At 36.9% G+C, this 17,503-nt stretch overlaps 1 protein-coding gene across 4 annotated transcripts in view; it reads right to left on the reverse strand.

Moving 5' to 3' along the window:
* The window catches only part of loh (lonely heart), a 190,959-nt gene extending 176,769 nt beyond the window's left edge, over positions 1–14,190 (reverse strand). Inside the window, exon 1 of one of the 4 annotated variants that reach the window (XM_065235145.1) lies at positions 14,136–14,190. The gene's annotated coding sequence lies outside the window, so the exon portion shown is untranslated. The remainder of the gene's footprint in view (positions 1–14,135) is intronic. The other 3 variants (XM_065235148.1, XM_065235147.1, XM_065235146.1) reach the window with 3 other exon arrangements.
* Between the last annotated feature and the right edge of the window lie 3,313 nt (positions 14,191–17,503).

The raw sequence follows: 17,503 nt of genomic DNA on the forward strand, positions 1-17,503 counted from the left end.
AATCCGTGTATCGGGAAGGTCATTCTTGTGAAACCTCGTTGAATTTGGTATTAGTGAAGTGGAAAAATAATTTGGAGTGTAAAGATACGATTGTTGCTGTTTTTTTGGATCTTAAACGCGCTTTTGAAACAATTTCTAGGCCCTTATTGTTAAGATCAATCAAGCGCTTTGGAATTACGAGTACTGCATATAAATGGTTTGAAAGCTATTTGTCTGATAGAACTCAACGGACTGTTTTTAATGATTCTGTTTCCAGTCCCGTGGGGAATAACCTTGGAGTGCCCCAGGGAAGTGTATTAGAGCCCCTGTTATTTATTATGTATATTAATGACTTGCGACGTGTTTTACGATTTTGCGAAATTAATCTTTTTGCAGATGATACTGTGCTATTCATTGCAGCTAAGGATTTAGATGATGTCGTTTTACACTTGAATGAAGATTTGCGTTCTCTAAGTAGATGGTTGAAGTATAAGCAGTTAAAATTGAATACAAGTAAAACTAAATGTATGGTAATTTCGCAGAATCGAGTAAATGAGAACGTCTCTGTTGTAATTGATGATGAGACTATTGATCGCGTTCGGGAGATTAAATACCTTGGCGTGATTATTGATGACACACTTAAGTTCAACTCTCACATTGACAATGTCATCAAAAAAATTGCCAAGAAGTATGGAATTTTATGTCGACTGAAAAACGATTTAACTATTGCCAGTAAAATACATCTATACAAATCAATCATCTCTCCTCATCTTGACTTTTGCCCTCCTATTTTTTCCATTTTATTTCTGGCCAATGCAACACAGATATCGAGATGATTACAGCGCTTGCAGAGTAAAATAATGCGTTTGATTTTGAGATGTAATAGATTCACTTCCTCAACTTTGATGCTAGACGTCTTACAATGGTTGTCGGTAAAGCAAAGAATTGTATATTTGACTATGGTGTTCATTATTAAAGTAGTTAACGGTTTACTGCCTCGATATTTGTGTGATCGAATTGAAAGAGGAAGTGACTTTCATAGATATAATACTAGAAACGCGGTTGAAATAAGAACACCACATTTCTTGACTTGTGCTTCTCAAAATTCATTATATTATAAAGGAATAAATGTTTTCAATTCGATGCCAAGACATATCAAACGTTCAGCAACACTTACAGTATTTAAAAGACACTGCATTTCACACGTTAAAACGCTATTTGAACAGTTATCCAGTGATTTTTTATGAATTAACAAATTATGTATCTTGACGAAGTTATCTCTAACGGATTATTTTATATGGATAGCTGTCATAACGACTTTTTAATAATTATTGTAGCACTTTTTGCAGTTGTAGTTTTTGCACTATTTCTGTTCGCCACGAGGGTGATGATGGATTTTTAATATTTGATTTAAAAGTAGATTAATTAAAAAAAAAGTAGTCTATAAAGGTTTGAGCCTCGCGTGCGTATTATGGATATAGAGGACTGAATTTAACATATGATATAAAAAAAAAATGCAATTTTGAAGCTAATTTGGAAGATACCTTGAGTTAGTAGTAAGTTTTCTGGCAAATGTTGGGGGTTCGTGAGCATTCCTGACATTGCTGAAAATTATGATAGCATCTGATTGCGGGGTTGCTAGTGGGATGCTTTGTTGATTGTTCATTAACTCTTCTTTGTTTTTAAAACTTATGAATATTTTAGGTGGACAAAAAGGCGAACTAAGAGGTGGACGCCTGAGCTTTTCGATTTTGTTTGCCAACCTGCTTAAAATGTCATATTTAATTATCTTAAAGATGGACGATTTATCTGTGTCTTTATCTTTATTCGACTGTATTAGTACAAGACACTGACGAGTATTAGTACAAGACACTGAAGAGTATTAGTACAAAACACTGAAGAAGTCTGCACATTGTAGACGAAATAAGCGTATCTGTCAAGGATAAGCAAATAAAGTAGTGGAATTAAATGGAAATTATTGATCCTTCTCTCTCTATTTATACAGGTATTCCACTAAGACGCCCACATTCACCAGGATTCACTCACATATTGTTCATGAACCACGCATTTAACAATCAATTTATGTTTTTTTATTATTTGTAGTACAGTCGCGTGTGACGCTTATAGTCAATTTCCTTGCGTTTGACGTTTACATACTACCGCCATCTATTGAATTTCTGAAAGCGCTTCCTCTGTTGGATCTGAACGAGAAACTGAGACATAATGTTAATGCTTAATTAAGTAACCACTCGATTATATCTCGAACTTCGACATCTCGACGACAACCACTCGAACACATTCTAATAGATTTCAACTGGCAGTGAACGTCTATTCTCCTTTCCGCAGATATTGCCAATTCAAAGAAAAATTAGCATTTGGCGTTAAATTTGACAGCCAATGCCATTGAAAGTTTGAAACACTGAACCAAAACTATTCGCAGAAGGCCATGTCCTCATGACAATGCAAAAAGCATCACAAAAAAAAAATGATAAATGAATGTTCAGAGTCAAAATCTAAGAAAAAGGAATTTTGTGCGGATTTACAGCATTTCAAACATTTAGAATGATGAAAATAAAGAGTTAAAACTTTTGAAATACAATGTGATGCAGTCTATAATCGAGCTAACAAGTCAGGCGCCGGCCGTTCATCCCACCAATCATGCCTACAAGTATACCGGAAGTTCATCATGTATTCTAGCATGCAATCTAATCCAATTAGGTAAGCCGGATAAAAGCTATAAGGTCTGTATCCACATTAATCCAGACACCTTCAAATCACTGTAACTTTTGAAATATTGCACGTGGGAGTGAAAAATTTCACTGAGGTATAGCTAAGAGTCATTGATGAAAAAGATTATGATTGGTATTTACATTCCATGTTTAGTGTTCAAGATGGCGACGAATGAAAAACACGTGCGCGAGCGGATTTTGTAGGGACGTAATGCAAATCGGCGGAAAACAGTTAATTTTATTCTTAAACGAGACATTAACAAACGACATTTGATACTCTAAAACTTCCAAAAATTCATTCATTCACTTTACACTTTTAACTACTTGATGGATAATTCTATCAACACTTCAATGTTTTAGCATGTGTTAAAGAAAGGTAATAATAATAAAATAAATTGCGCTTTTCAAAGTTAAAAAAGCTGCGAAGTCTTGTGACGTCCAATCATATAATCTGTAGACGAATGAAACTTCAAGTTGTTATGAACACATTAGTTATGAGAACTCATCCGAACTCGTCCGGATTGACATTTGCGAGCTTTTCGAAAAATATGTTTTTTCCATCACTTTAAAGAAATTTTTTTTTTTTTACCTTGATTTGTTTTCCGTCGATCTTGTTTTCCGTGCTGAGCACCAATGCTACCGACGCCAGGAAGGCAGCTCCCACACCTGGACCCTACCTATCGACTCATCAACTCATGAACCGGGGACCAACGGCTTTACTTCCCTTCCGAAGGAAGACCTAAAGAAAATTTGACAAATACATTATTTCTGAAGAGCTTTGAGTGGGTTGGTTTATTTCCTTTAAATTCCGTTATAATTGCTTATCTTTTGACAGATACGCGTATTTCGTCTACTACTTGCAGACTTCACCAGTGCCAAGTACTCAACACCAATGGTGTTGATAAATAGAGGGATTCCGTTAAGAGGTTCGACAAATTTAAAACATTATTTCTACTTTTTACATTGTTTCAATTCCTAATATCACTCAAAACAACATTCAATAATCTTGGCCAGGATATTTCTGTAGTTTCTCCTCGGTGCGTCGGTCATAGATTGTTGTGGTGTAAGGGTCACGGTGGCCTTTGAGTGACCGTTTTTGCAGAAGATCGTGGTTTAGAACCCAAGCCCTTTGATAAAGTTGTTAGTTGATAGGGTCACATCATTTACTTACCATGCTTTAAAAGATCACAACACTTTCCAAAGTGAGTCCACATACAATTCACCCTTCCCTCCAGCTAAAACGTCCTTCCCGTGACAACTGTGGAGATGCAGAGGTGATGATGATGAGATGATGATGGTCCCACCTCTTATCCCTACAAAGGTTTATCAACACTTCAATGCTTTGAGATAATGAAATATGACATTTGAACCAGGTTAGCAAACAAAATCGAACTGGTTACAGTTACAGATATAAATTCCCTCTAGAGTTTACAGTTGCTTCACAGCGATATAAATGTGGAAAAGCTCAGGCGTCCACCTCTTAGTTCGCCTTTTTGTCCACCTAAAATATTCATAAGTATTACAAGCAATCAAGAGTTAATGAACAATCAACAAAGCATCCTATTACACTAGCAACCCCGCAATCTGATGCTATCATAATTTTCAGCAATGTCAGGAATGCTCACGAAGCCCCAACATTTGCCAGAAAACTTACTACTAACTCAAGGTATCTTCCAAATAAGCTTCAAAATTGCATTTTTTTTTTATCATATGTTAAATTCAGTCCTCTATATCCGTAATACGCACGCGAGGCTCAAACCTTTGTAGACTACTATTTTTTTTTACTACTACTATTAAATCAAATATCAAAAATCCATCATCACCATCGTGGCGAACAAAATAGTTTTTGCAGTGCTACAATAATTATTAAAAAGTCGTTATAACAGCTATCCATACAAAATAATCCGTTAAAAATAACTTCGTCAAGATGGGTACACGACGTTAGGCATACGGTCGTTAGGCATACGGTCGTTAGGCTTACAGACTTTAGGCATACGGACGTTAGGCATAATGGACGTTGGGCATAAATGACGTTAGGCATAATGGACGTTAGGCATAATATACCCGATGAATTCCAGAAGGATGATTGCTGACTTCGGTGACAATAATGAAAGAGCCTTAATTTTTGGAACTCATGAAAACTTGCGACGTCTTGGACAGGCAAAGTTGATACGTTTGCCACAGTTCCTTGTTTGTTTCGGCAACTCGTCACTGTTCATGGAAGTATCGCTCCCTCACATCAGCAGACAGCTCCGCTAGTTTTCATTCTGATTATAACAAAAACAGAATCGTTGTATCGAAAAGTATGGCAGGGAATCCTGGAAGCAGCAGGTATGTTTTTTTTTGCTATTGAATGAAAAACCACAGAATTTACCATTCTTCACTTCATGAGCTGTTCTTTGGCATCATATTTTATTCAACCTTATTTAATAAAGAAAATGAAAACCTTATCTGTTTTTTTTTTGTTATTGAATAAAAAATCACAGAATTCACCATTCTTTATTTCATGAGCTGTTCTTTGAGGAAAACCTTTTCTTCTTTGACAATTGCAATATGTGTGTAAGAATATATTACAACAAACGTGTGATTTTTGTATTTCTATATGCGATTGATTTCAAGATATAGTTCAAAACTGTGCTGAGTTTTCATTGCCAGATTACTTAACCACTATCGCTACTAATCTTGGATCTAAGTAAATATGTAGCTACGTCACTTTTGAAATGATAAATAATGGATTCCAAACTGTGCTTATTAAATAAACTATGTTTGTTTAACTTGTATCATTTTTTATTCAACGCTTAGCCTAATTTAAGCATTGTTTACCATGCTCGAAACAGGTTTCTAGAGTTGCACAGCAGTAAGGAATTTAATGCCTATCGTCCATTATGCCTAACGTATATTATGCCTAACGTCCATTATGCCTAATGACTTTATGCCTAAACTCCATTATGCCTAACGTCCGTATGCCTAACGTCCGTATGCCTAAAGTATTTATGCCTAATGGGGTACACTCCGTCAAGATACATAATTTGTCAATTCATAAAAAAAATCACTGGATAACCGTTCAAAAGACAGTTTTAACGTGTGAAATGCAATGTCTCTTAAATTCTGCTAATGTTGTTGAACGTTTAATGTGTCTAGGCATCGAATTGAAAACATTTATTCCTTTAAAACATAATGAATTCTGTGAAGCACAAGTCAAGAAATGTGGTGTTCTTATTTCATCCGCGTTTCTAGTATTATATCTATGATAGTCACTTCCTCTTTCAATTTGATCACACAAATATCGAGGCAGCAAACCGTTAACTACTTTAAAAATGAACACCATAGCCAAATATACAATTCTTTGCTTCACCGACAACCATTGTAAGGCGTCTAACATCAAAGTTGACTTTGACTATATGTTTTAGTATTACTTCTACGTGAAGTCAACGATTTACATAGTTGAAGATGCTAATTTAAAATAACAGACTGTAGTGGTAATTTTTATACGATAGATGGAGGAGTAGATGAAAGCATAGAGTTGATAGTTCCGTTAGAGTACGGCAGTGTGAAGATTGCATATAGATATTAGAATAGCGAGCTAGAACAACTTTTAAGGAAGGTACAAATCGGTTTTTTCATCTCTCTTTACCAAACTCCCCCTTTGGAGAGGGATGGTGAGGGGTGTCCCCCCCCCCCCGCCACCACTGGCAAAAAGAGATGAAAACCAACCCGCTCAAGTACCAACTGTGTGTTTGAAACAGTTCTACCGATTTTTACCGCACTTCAGTTGTTATTTGAAGGAAGGCATCCAGTCGTAGGTTTGGAAATACGACTGGTACGATTGAGAAAGTTTGAGAAAGTGAATCTATTGCATCGCAAAGTCAAACGCATTATTTTATTCTGCAAGCGCTGTAATCTCGATATTTGTGTTCCATTGGCCAAAAATAAAATGGAAGGGCAAAAGTCTAGACGAGGAGCGATTATTGATTTGTATAGCTGTATTTTACTGGCAATAGTTAAATCGTTTTTCAGTCGACATAGAATTCCATACTTCTTGGCAATTTTCTTGATGTCATTGTCAATGTGAGAGTTGAACTTGAGTTTGTCATCAATAATCACGCCAAGATATTTAAACTCTCGAACGCGATCAATAGTCTCATCATCAATTACAACAGAAACGTTCTCATTTACTCGATTTAAATTACCATAAATTTAGTTTTACTTGTATTCAAATTCAACTGCTTATATACTTCAACCATCTACTTACAGAACGCAAATCTTCACTCAAGTGTAAAATGGCATCATCTAAATCCTTAGCTGCAATAAATAACACAGTATCATCTGCACAAAGATTAATGTCGCAAAATCGTAAAACACATCGCAAGTTATTAATATACATAATAAATAACAGGGGCCCTAATACACGGAAACAAATCAGATTCTATTTTCATGAATAAAAAATCATGAAATGAAAAAACTTGCCATCCCATGAAATCGTAACAATGATTCATGATTTTGTCTTGGAAATTCATGATTTCATAATGCAGTTAAATCAAGACCGCTACAAGCGTTACACGTACTTTGCTAACCGTGTTCATAAACCGCACTACATAGGTATCTCTTATACGCATTTTGTCTTCCATCTTATTCAAGTACTGATAGTATAGTGGTCAAAGTATGGGTTTAATGATCTCGAGGTTCTTGGTTCTAATCCAGTCAGTCTGGTGCTTTATTTTATTCTTTTTACATTTTTTGGTTAAAAGTTAAACCCATGAATTTAGCTCATGATTTCAACTATGATGATTCATGATTTTGGGAATGATTGCTGCGTTACGCAAAAGTTGCTCATGATATCATGAATATTATTCATGGTGTATTTTCATAACATGAAAATACGCTGTGTTCATGAAATTATGAGTCATTTTTCTTATTTCGGAGATCGCATTTTTTCCCGTGTACACTTCCCTGGGGCACTCCAAGGTTATTCCCCACGGGACTGGAAACAGAATCATTAAAAACAGTCCGTTGAGTTCTATCAAATAAATAGCTTTCAAACCATTTATATGCAGTACCCGTAATTCCAAAGCACTTGATTGATCTTAACTTTAAGGTACTAGGTTTGGATTGCTGATCCCAAACCTTATTCTTATGGTTCTTTGTACAAATTTCGCTGAATCTGTTCAATCACGGAGTGGCAACTACGAATTGTATGGTCATCAATGCTCATGCTCATTACCTTATACATTGCTTGCCACAAATTTCTGAACCTTCCCTCACCCCTTAGTGCGTGACGTACATAATATATCACCCCTCGGATGATTAATTGATTTATTGAACGTTTTGTTCATGAGGGCTCGCCTCTCGATATCAATAATAATAAAAAAAACAAGTAAGCAAAATGTTTAGCACGTTATAAGGTACACCACGTTAAGTCGGAAAAATCATTAGAGATCACTGTACCAATAACGTCATTAGTAGTATGGCGTTACTGGCTCTATACACTCAAAAAATTCCACACGTTTGATTGAAGTGTTTAAACATTCGATTTCTTAAATGCACAATCACATTTACTTTAAGTGTATTTCACAGTGGTTCAATGTGTTATACACGTTAATTACTAGTGTTTCAAACATTGAAATGTTGAAAATCTTTCACTATCTATTCAAGTGCATTGCACATTGAATCACACTATTGTTCAAAACAGATGGATTTAAAGTGTTTTGCATTTCAATACGATGTGAATTACTTGCTCAGAAAGGTAAACATCGAAAACAAGACTTGTGACTTTATCCTATCAATCCTCCTCATATATGAGAACAACCGTGGCACAGTGAGATCGAACGAAGACTCCGGCAGCAGCACACCCCAACAGTCCATGATCGAATCCCAAATCAGACCCATTAAAAAGATATGTTAAAGCTCTGGCCTCTGGCAGTTTTGTTTATATATTTGTCGATTCATTTTTAGAGCCGATAAAGTAGAATATTGTAGAATATTTAACTGTGATGTGCAAAGCTATTGATATCACCAAATGAGGCACATAGAATCCAAGTGTGTCACACTTCAAATCCATACTGTTCAGGCATGGTTCATAGCATAACATTCACACATGAAATGGATTTGTTTAACAATAAGCGCAAAATTAAGTGTAAGACACATGATGATGACGTGTGGAATTTTTTGAGTGTAGAGTTTCCTGTCTTATCGCACTAACGCTTAAGATCAGTGGTTCCCAACCTTTCTGCTACAGCGATGCATTTTGAAATTTTCTAAAAAAAGTTGCGGCGCACCAATATTAAATAGAAAAAAGGGTGGATTACTTCATAGAGAATGAAGTTTTTTTTTGTTTATATAGGAGAAATAGAAATTTAACAACAGTAGGTAAAAAGTAGAAATAATGTAATGTCGACCTAAATGCTCCTAATTTGGACCCATACATTAGATTCAGCAATCTACTAAATTTTCATTAGCGACCAAAAATATCCATTAGTACCGTCCCAATGACGCGTTTATCTAGATAAAATTGATAAATAGCAGATTTTTAGCGATGGGCCAACTGGGCCAACATTAGAGTAATTTCAAATTTTACAAGCTTTTTGATCACCAAAAACGTACAAAATAAGGCAAATTTTCAATTTAAAAAGTTAAAATTCTGATGCGAGTCACTTTTTACAGATGTTTTACATTTTTATCACCCCTACGACAACAGCGCCACGGGTGGCTGGTGCTTGGTTGGATTTCACTATTGCAGGGGGAGAGATTTGAGACCACTTTTTAACTACAGAAGTGAACAGAGGATATATTGAAATTTTTATCACATGTTTGAATATTAGGCACTGGTGAATGAATGAATTTTAAAAAATACGTTCCCTAGCTGGTGTTTAATATATATATTGTTTAAATGAGCCCGCGGCGCACCTGGGAATGCTTCGAGGCACATCAGGACGCCGAGGCGCCCAGGTTGGGAAGTACTGCTTAAGATGCAACAATACATCTTGAAAATTATGCCTGCTTCTTCTTTTTTATTCTTTAATCATAACTTTGTTAATGTGTTAGTAAAATACAACGCTAGCGTGCACGTTTGCAAGCGATGAAATCTTCAACTGTTAGAAATAATGTAGTGATCCAAAGAGCACAACTATGCATATACAGTGAACATATTTTGCAGAAGGAATCTGGTATTAAGTTTATAAAATATATGTTTGAAATTTTCTGTAGCTTGCCGAAAAGAATATTAAATGAAGAACCAGAAATATTTAACTTACTGCTTGTGGTACCTTAAGCATTCAGAGATTTATTGACCGTAACCATGTTCTCACTTGAAGTTTAATGTTTAAATCCAATTTTTCAATTCCCGTTTTTTCCCGATGCCTAGGGGCACGAACGGAAGCTTGACGTAGGACCGCTAGTGGACGAAACAAATGTGAAGATAATTTAGTTCTTTTAATTGATCGATCATCTTTTATATTAATTCTGTTGGATTTTTAATTGTAGGCGTACCAAATTTGTAGTATTTTTTTTTCAAAGAGAAAGTTGATGAAGAGAATCAATCAAAATCAATTGCACCCCTGCTTCCATTTTTTTTGGTCGTTGGGGGCGTGTGGTTCTGAATATGGACAAACAGGCACAGATAAATTCTATTCCTACTCTTTACTGTAATAAGCTTGTTGGACCTGAAAAGGGCCATTTTGTTGCCAAAGTTGGTGATGATTTAACCTCCGAAACCGGACAGAGTGCGTCTGTCGCTTCAAAGCGTAGATGACATCCATGGCCACAGCATCACGGATCTCATTATCCAGGAACACCACCAGCAGACCTGGTAGATCAGACCGAAGATACGTTTGACACCACCACGGTAAACCAGACGACAGATAGCGGTTATCACGAAGAACCTTGCGATGACGCTTGGCGCCTTCTTTACCAAGACCTTTTCTCCTCCTTTGCCACGACCAGTCATTGTTGCTTGTTAGGTAGAATAGTGGATCACCTTCCTACTGCTGCTATCAGTCGGAAGTATTGATGCGTGGGAATATTTCTGATCGATTGGTGATAAAATTATTGAAATTGGCCCAAAATCTTTCATAATATTGTAACATGTTCCATTTTCAGTTTTCACAAAGTGTACCCCCATATAAAAAGCACAGACGTAGTCCTACGTTAAAAAAACCAATCCAAAAATTAAAAAAAAAAAAATTCCTGCCAAAAATGAGCCAAAATGTTGTATCGGTGTGTTGGATAAAGCGTATATCAATAAAAGTTGCCTGAACAGGACAAATGCATTATTAAAAGTTCTTAAAATCTTCCTGGAGTTTATATCTTGAAGTTCTATAAGCCAAACAACATTTTGTGGGATACAAAGATGTGCTACCAAAATATTTATATTTCTCCAAATTGTCTAGGAGATATTTTAAAGGTTAAGAATTTTTAGCACTTTTGAGTATTTTGAGTTCATGACATTATTTTAAATTATCAATTTTGTTTAAAAAACAACATTATTGGATTATCCAAATCATCCCGAATATCTGATTTTAAAGTTCTGCAGACTCAACAAGGTATACGATGATTCGACTTAATGATATAATGGGTAAACCTACGTAAAGCCCCATAATATCATTGGTTTGGATTATTAGATTTTCCAAAATGCCTGGAGTTCAGATTTTTCTTTAATTATTATTATTTTAGTCACTCTTGTATCATTCGTGACTCATGCCGGTTAGATTTCTACTCAGGATAATGATGATTTCTTCTAGAATTAAGTACTTAGAATTTCTTTATGTTTTACAGATTAACCAAGGTATTCTACGATGTCCTGACTATTCTTGTGTACCTGGTTAGCACAAATGCAGACATTATTTTTAATTCATCTCTGGACCAATCATTTCATGAGTTTACATGTATAATTTCGTTGAATGTGTCCGGTGTCGAACATTTGCATGCCAAGTTTGATCGGGCATTTTTTTTGTTGGCATGAATCTGCTTCTCTATCTTCAAGTAGCTTCATAACAAGATATGTCTCGCTCAGGCTTTATAACTACTTCACACAGAAAACTGTAGCAAAAGAATTCAATCATTTTTCTTCCAATGACACCAAAAATTTAGCCTACAGACATTCGTGGTAAAAACAACGGCAAAATCACCGTTTTCTCTGTGCGCGAACAGATTGTGAAAGAAAATAATAGAGTTTTTGTAATTTTGATGAATTTTGATACTTTACCACAATGAAAGGCATGATATGAAAGTTATAAACAGATCTGTAAACAAAATAATATAATTATGTACATGCTATAAAATGAATTGATTCCATGTAACAATGCAAGTTTTATAAAGGTTTAAATAGTTCTTCAAGACCATATTATAGCCCACAAGACTATGATATTTAAAAACAAAATTGCTACTTAGGATGAATATATATGTATGATTTTCCCGGTGCGATTTGGGTTTTCCCGGGTTTTCCCGGCAAATCCGAATTCCCGATTTTTTTCCCGGATTTCCTGGTTTTCCCGGTTGGATGGATACCCTGTAGTTGTCCCGGCATACCTATATGCAGTAGGTATGAGATACTAGGCATCAATTTGTCTGGCTCGTTACATATCTGCAAAGCAGAACTAGTAATAATGTTTGGAATAAAATGTGGTATTCATCATTTCCAAATGCTTTATAACAGAAGCATCACAAGCATTTAATTTGCCTATTGTTTTGCTCCTTCTAGCTCAATTCAGTCAGTTTTAGAGATGTTTTGATGGACCAGTCGGCTTTAAATGTGCCATAAGTGGTAATTCTGATGCTGAAAGAAAACATCCTACCTATGAGTCCTTGCTGGAAAATCGAGTTCTACATTATTTTTTTACGATTCAACTGAATCTTTCAATAATTTCTTATACACGCATTTACAAATACAGAAAATAATTAAATGTAATTAAACAAACATTACATGAAATTCAACCGGCATGCAAGAAGATCCAATCCGAGAATCCATGGTTTATTTGTCGATTTAATCATCGTCGCATCACCAGCTCAATGTCCTCTAACTTGATGAAAATGTTGCAATTATCCTGATTATCTTTTCCATCGAAGAGGTAATAAATTATTCCTAAACGCTCATAAATAACCTCTGTGCGCGTTCACTCTGAGCTGTACTGTCCCAACGGTTAAACATACATGCCCACCGAAGCTTCTGAACGAGCTATCGAGATAAAGGGTTAATGTCCCTAATGTCGGCCTAAATTATTGGACAAAAATTTCGAAGGAAAGCATTGTTCGACAATGTTTCGCTAGCAACCAAAAATAATCATTTGATTTGACCATATGACGCATTCAAGATCTTTAGATCCACAGGCCAACACTAGAGCCATTTCCCCTAAGAAGCAAACAGCAAAGCATTGTATCCCACCAAGTTGGGGGGGTGATAAGTGCACATAAGTCATACGCTGTTGGTTGGGCCTACCGGTTGCGGAAGGTGCAAGGTCCCGTGTAATCACGACCTTCCGTTGACTGAAGATGACGGTGATGTTGTTATAAAGCCAGATTGTGATGGTTATCTCTGAAATGGATTTTCGTCGTCTGTCTGCATCATATTTCCACACATTGGTAACAGCCGCCCAAACAGAAGTAAGGTAGCAAAAAGGTAGGTGTCCAAAGGCAACATAGCCCTATCGTGGTAGAAAATAAAAACATCCACCTTCCGTGATATGACATACACTCTCCCGTTATGTTTGCACTCTGAGTTTATGCGCCGTGCTTGCTCGCACGGGTTCTTATATTTGCACAGCAATGCTTTCGGAGCTCTTGTGCAACAAGCTTCGTCTATTATCCTCGTCTGATTACGACACACTGAAGATACACAAATAATTCACTCTCGGGCGTGATACAATAATCTCCGTGTGCCAACCCATCGCACGGAATCACTTTAAGGTTGAACTGTAATGAATGAGCTTTTCCTCGTTATGCACACAACCGTTTTCACACCACCTTCTTCAGTCCTCTACCACTACGCCACCCGCGGATTCGCTCAAAACAGACGAAAAACACTGCGGGTGTATTTATGCACAAGGGAAATTCGCTTCACTGAAAATTACAACAAATTATTTGCACATTTACTCTGGTGTCCAAAGCAGAGTGCATATACACATCCCACATATATATATATATATACACAAACACACACACATGGGTTCTTCTGCCAGTTTCGTTTGAATGTTCCTTTTGCCTTCACAGGAAACACATTTGCTGCCCTCGTTGGTCCTGTACCACCACGAGGAACACCCGCGGAAATGAGAAAACAGTCAGGTGGGAAATACGTTTCCAGGCAAGGCAGCACCTTCCGCGCACCTGAGTATGAGATTGGAGCAAATTTTCGAACGAACTCCAACTGTTCCGTACTACGCGATATACTTCCTGTGTACAAAACAGAACAAAAAAGAACAACTCATAGAGATAGCTAACCACAAAGCGCCAGAAAGCTCCGGAAGATCCTGTCAACTCGGCACACCGAACTGAACTGAGCCAACTTGAATCTAGATAAAGACTGGAAAGCGCCGATGACATGCTTTTTCCGTTTGCCGACCGACGATCGCGCGAATCTCCCGTCAGGGGGAGCAACTGGCACGCACTGCCTATATCAACTTGTCGCGGGAGAGATTTTCCACGTTCGTTCCACGCTCTCCTGCTCCAGAGATGGAGTTCGCTCTGTTTTGGGATATCTATCTACCTACCTGTTCGGTCTGATTTCTACCACCCGCAGCATTACGTAGGGTGAAATGGTGTAAAACGCGCCAAGGGAGTGATATGACCCACAGCATTTTTTCAAGGACTTTTAATCAAAGTTTAATGGTTTTTTATTCAGAACTGCTGATCTACCATTTAGTGATTTTTTCATATAAATTGCTGATTCAAAAGTAGTTGAAAAAAGGTGGTTTTTCTTACACCGCTAGCGCGTATTACACCCAGTTGCCTTGCATAGCTCGTTACGTCTATGCTTGGTAGACTCCTCTCGCTAAAAATGGTGAGTGGGTGGGTAGAATCATCCGCACTCTCTTTCTCTGTGAGAAGCTCCACTGCATGGAACAATGTGCTGTGCAAAGGTGAGATACCGTCGCCAGATAAACAGGTGGATGCGCATGGTGAGAGATGAAATCACGTGTGAAGCGGTGGTACACCGATGGAAACAGTGAGTTTGGATACCGTTTTCATGTTGGTACGATCTTGCTCTATTGACAGCATCAATGATTAATGGTCGGGGTTAGGAGGGATTTTTGTTGAATTTAATGCTCCATAGAATCTATTGGATAATGTTTTTGTCAATATCCAATTAGCATTTTTATATGAAACTAGCTGAGTATGCCCGGCCTTGTAGTATCTTGAGTTTAAGCGCCGATTCAAAAATGCATGCTATATTTTTCTGTTTCATTTGTATGGGAGCCCCCTTTACAGAGGGGGAGGGATCATAAGAACCTTTCCCGGCCCTATTAATCCCTGCATACAAATTTTTACGCCGATCGGTTCAGTAGTTTCTGAGTCTATAAGAGTCAGACAGACATACAGAAATTCATGTTTATATATATATGTAGATTAAGTACATAAGTGAAAAACTGTAACATGGAGTTTTGGGAACATAGGAAGCAAAATTTGAATGTAGACAGATTATTTGAAGTTGACGATTAATCTCAACATAACTACAATCAGTGCTGTTTTCTTGAAATTAATTTGAAATTATTTTAACATATAGGGATTTGATATACCGCACAACTTTTTGGTTTACCCAAAAGGATCTTTGTACAAAGATCCATGCGGGCATTGCTTTTCTAAACGAACGACCGCGACTAATGAAAGGCCGCAATGTTATTGCCCATCCTTTGAACAGAGAGCAGTTCCACTCTAATGGAGTGTACTAGCCAACTAGCACGAATTTTGGTTGCTCATGAAATCTCATGCTGGTAGACGCTGATGACTGGTTTACATTATGCTGGTGAGCTTTTCTGCTAGCAGCTGGCTCATTAGCGCTAGTGAAATAGCATACAGTGTATCTCAAAATTTAGGGTACAGCTGTCCGTACATTTAAGAAAAACAGCTGTACGAGCACAACTTAAAAAATTAGATTTCTAAATTTTTGGCTACTGGTTCATCAACCATTTTTTGGTTATCGGTATAGTATTGGGCTTATTTGGATGAGTGTGTAAGGAGTTAGAGTTATTATAGAAAAACTAAATTTCCTAAAAAAAAAACGCATTTTCTTGAAATTTCATAGTCATAGTAAAGATCTTTAAAATGCCGCTATTTTTTCCTAAAATCCGCCTACTATGAAAAAAGTTTAAAATCGACCGTTTTATTGAAATTTCTCAAACTTCATACATACTCTGCCAATAAGTCCAAAGCTGTACTGATAAATCAATAAATAGTTGTTCAACCAGCCAAGATTTCAAAAATCTATCTACTCACAGTCTTTCAAAACCTTGCCCATTCAGGTGTACGCTCAATTTTGAGATACACTGTAAGTGTAAACACCCCGATTTTTCCCTCTCCAAATTCCATGAAATTTCGCATATTTGTTCACTAAGGGCCATGAACTAAGTTTGTGACGGAATTCGGCCATTTTGATCCTCGTATAATTTTTCAAAAAAACGGCTCATCTAATCAATATGATGTCTGAAGCAAAGTTGTTAGAAACTGGATTGCCTTTTCAGAGCAAGAGACGAACCTGCCCACGACTGAAAGTCTCATGGATAAATCTAACCTATCCTAAGCTTCCCTTTTCAGAAAAAAAAATACTAAAGCATTTCCAGGTCAAATAGCAAAATAAAATGATTATCTGACTCGACTTTTTTCGATTTGCACGAAACACCCCATGATTGTTTGCTATTTTTTTATATAGGACTTATTTCTAATTTTGGTCCTACTAAGCACAATCCGCCATTTGTGTATTGACAGAAGTATCCATTGGGTTAGGGAAAAATCAAAGACCATGTACCCTGATAAATGTGCACGCGCCTAATAATGGAATATCCACTTTTTTTTTGCGGAACTTGGACATGCTTTACTGTCTTGTGAAAATAAGAAAGAAGTACTTATATGTGGTGACTTCAACTCCCAGTTGGGCAGCACAGATTTAGGCCCGGATGAGAGCGAGCTTATAGGGAAGTTTGCAGGACACGAAAAAGCTAATGATAATGGAATACAAATGAAATTTTGCATGCGTACGCATAAACTAGCAGACAGGAACACTATGGCCCACGCTTCGGTGCAGAAAACATGGATTTGCCAAGGGAAATCGTCTCAGATAGACCACGTTTTGAATAATCGCAACTCGAAAATATTCATAAAGAAAATTCGTGGTTTCATGCTTGAGGATGTTCAAACCGATCATAAGCTGCTCACGTTTGGAATTCAGATCAGAGGCAAGTCATCAACAAAAAACAATAACTACAAAGATGAGACGAACCGGATTAAGGATAATACGGAATCTATAGTCAACTGGGACGTAACATTGCTACAGAACGAGATCTATAGAAAAAAGTACCACGACAACCTAGCTAAAATGACGATCAATATGGAAGATGGTTCATTATCAACGTCGGAAATGTGGGATAAACTAGTTGACAAAATGAAGAAAGCAGCAACTGCTTCAATCAACAAATTGTCAAAGATTCCTAACTCTCCAAATCGTCGGTGCGCTTTGGCTAATCTAAAAAAATGTATTTTTTGGAAAAAATAGATGCCCGTTGAGTTCACGTAGACTGAAAGACCTCTCTGAATCGCGACGTAACTATAGAAAACTTTGTGAAGAAAAAGAAGAGAAAGAAGAAATGGAGTTCTTC

The sequence above is a fragment of the Ochlerotatus camptorhynchus genome, unplaced genomic scaffold (genome assembly GCF_037179485.1).
Source record: "Ochlerotatus camptorhynchus isolate MF236.1 unplaced genomic scaffold, CSIRO-AGI_Acam_v1.1 ptg000462l, whole genome shotgun sequence".
Taxonomy (NCBI): Eukaryota; Metazoa; Arthropoda; class Insecta; order Diptera; family Culicidae; genus Ochlerotatus; species Ochlerotatus camptorhynchus.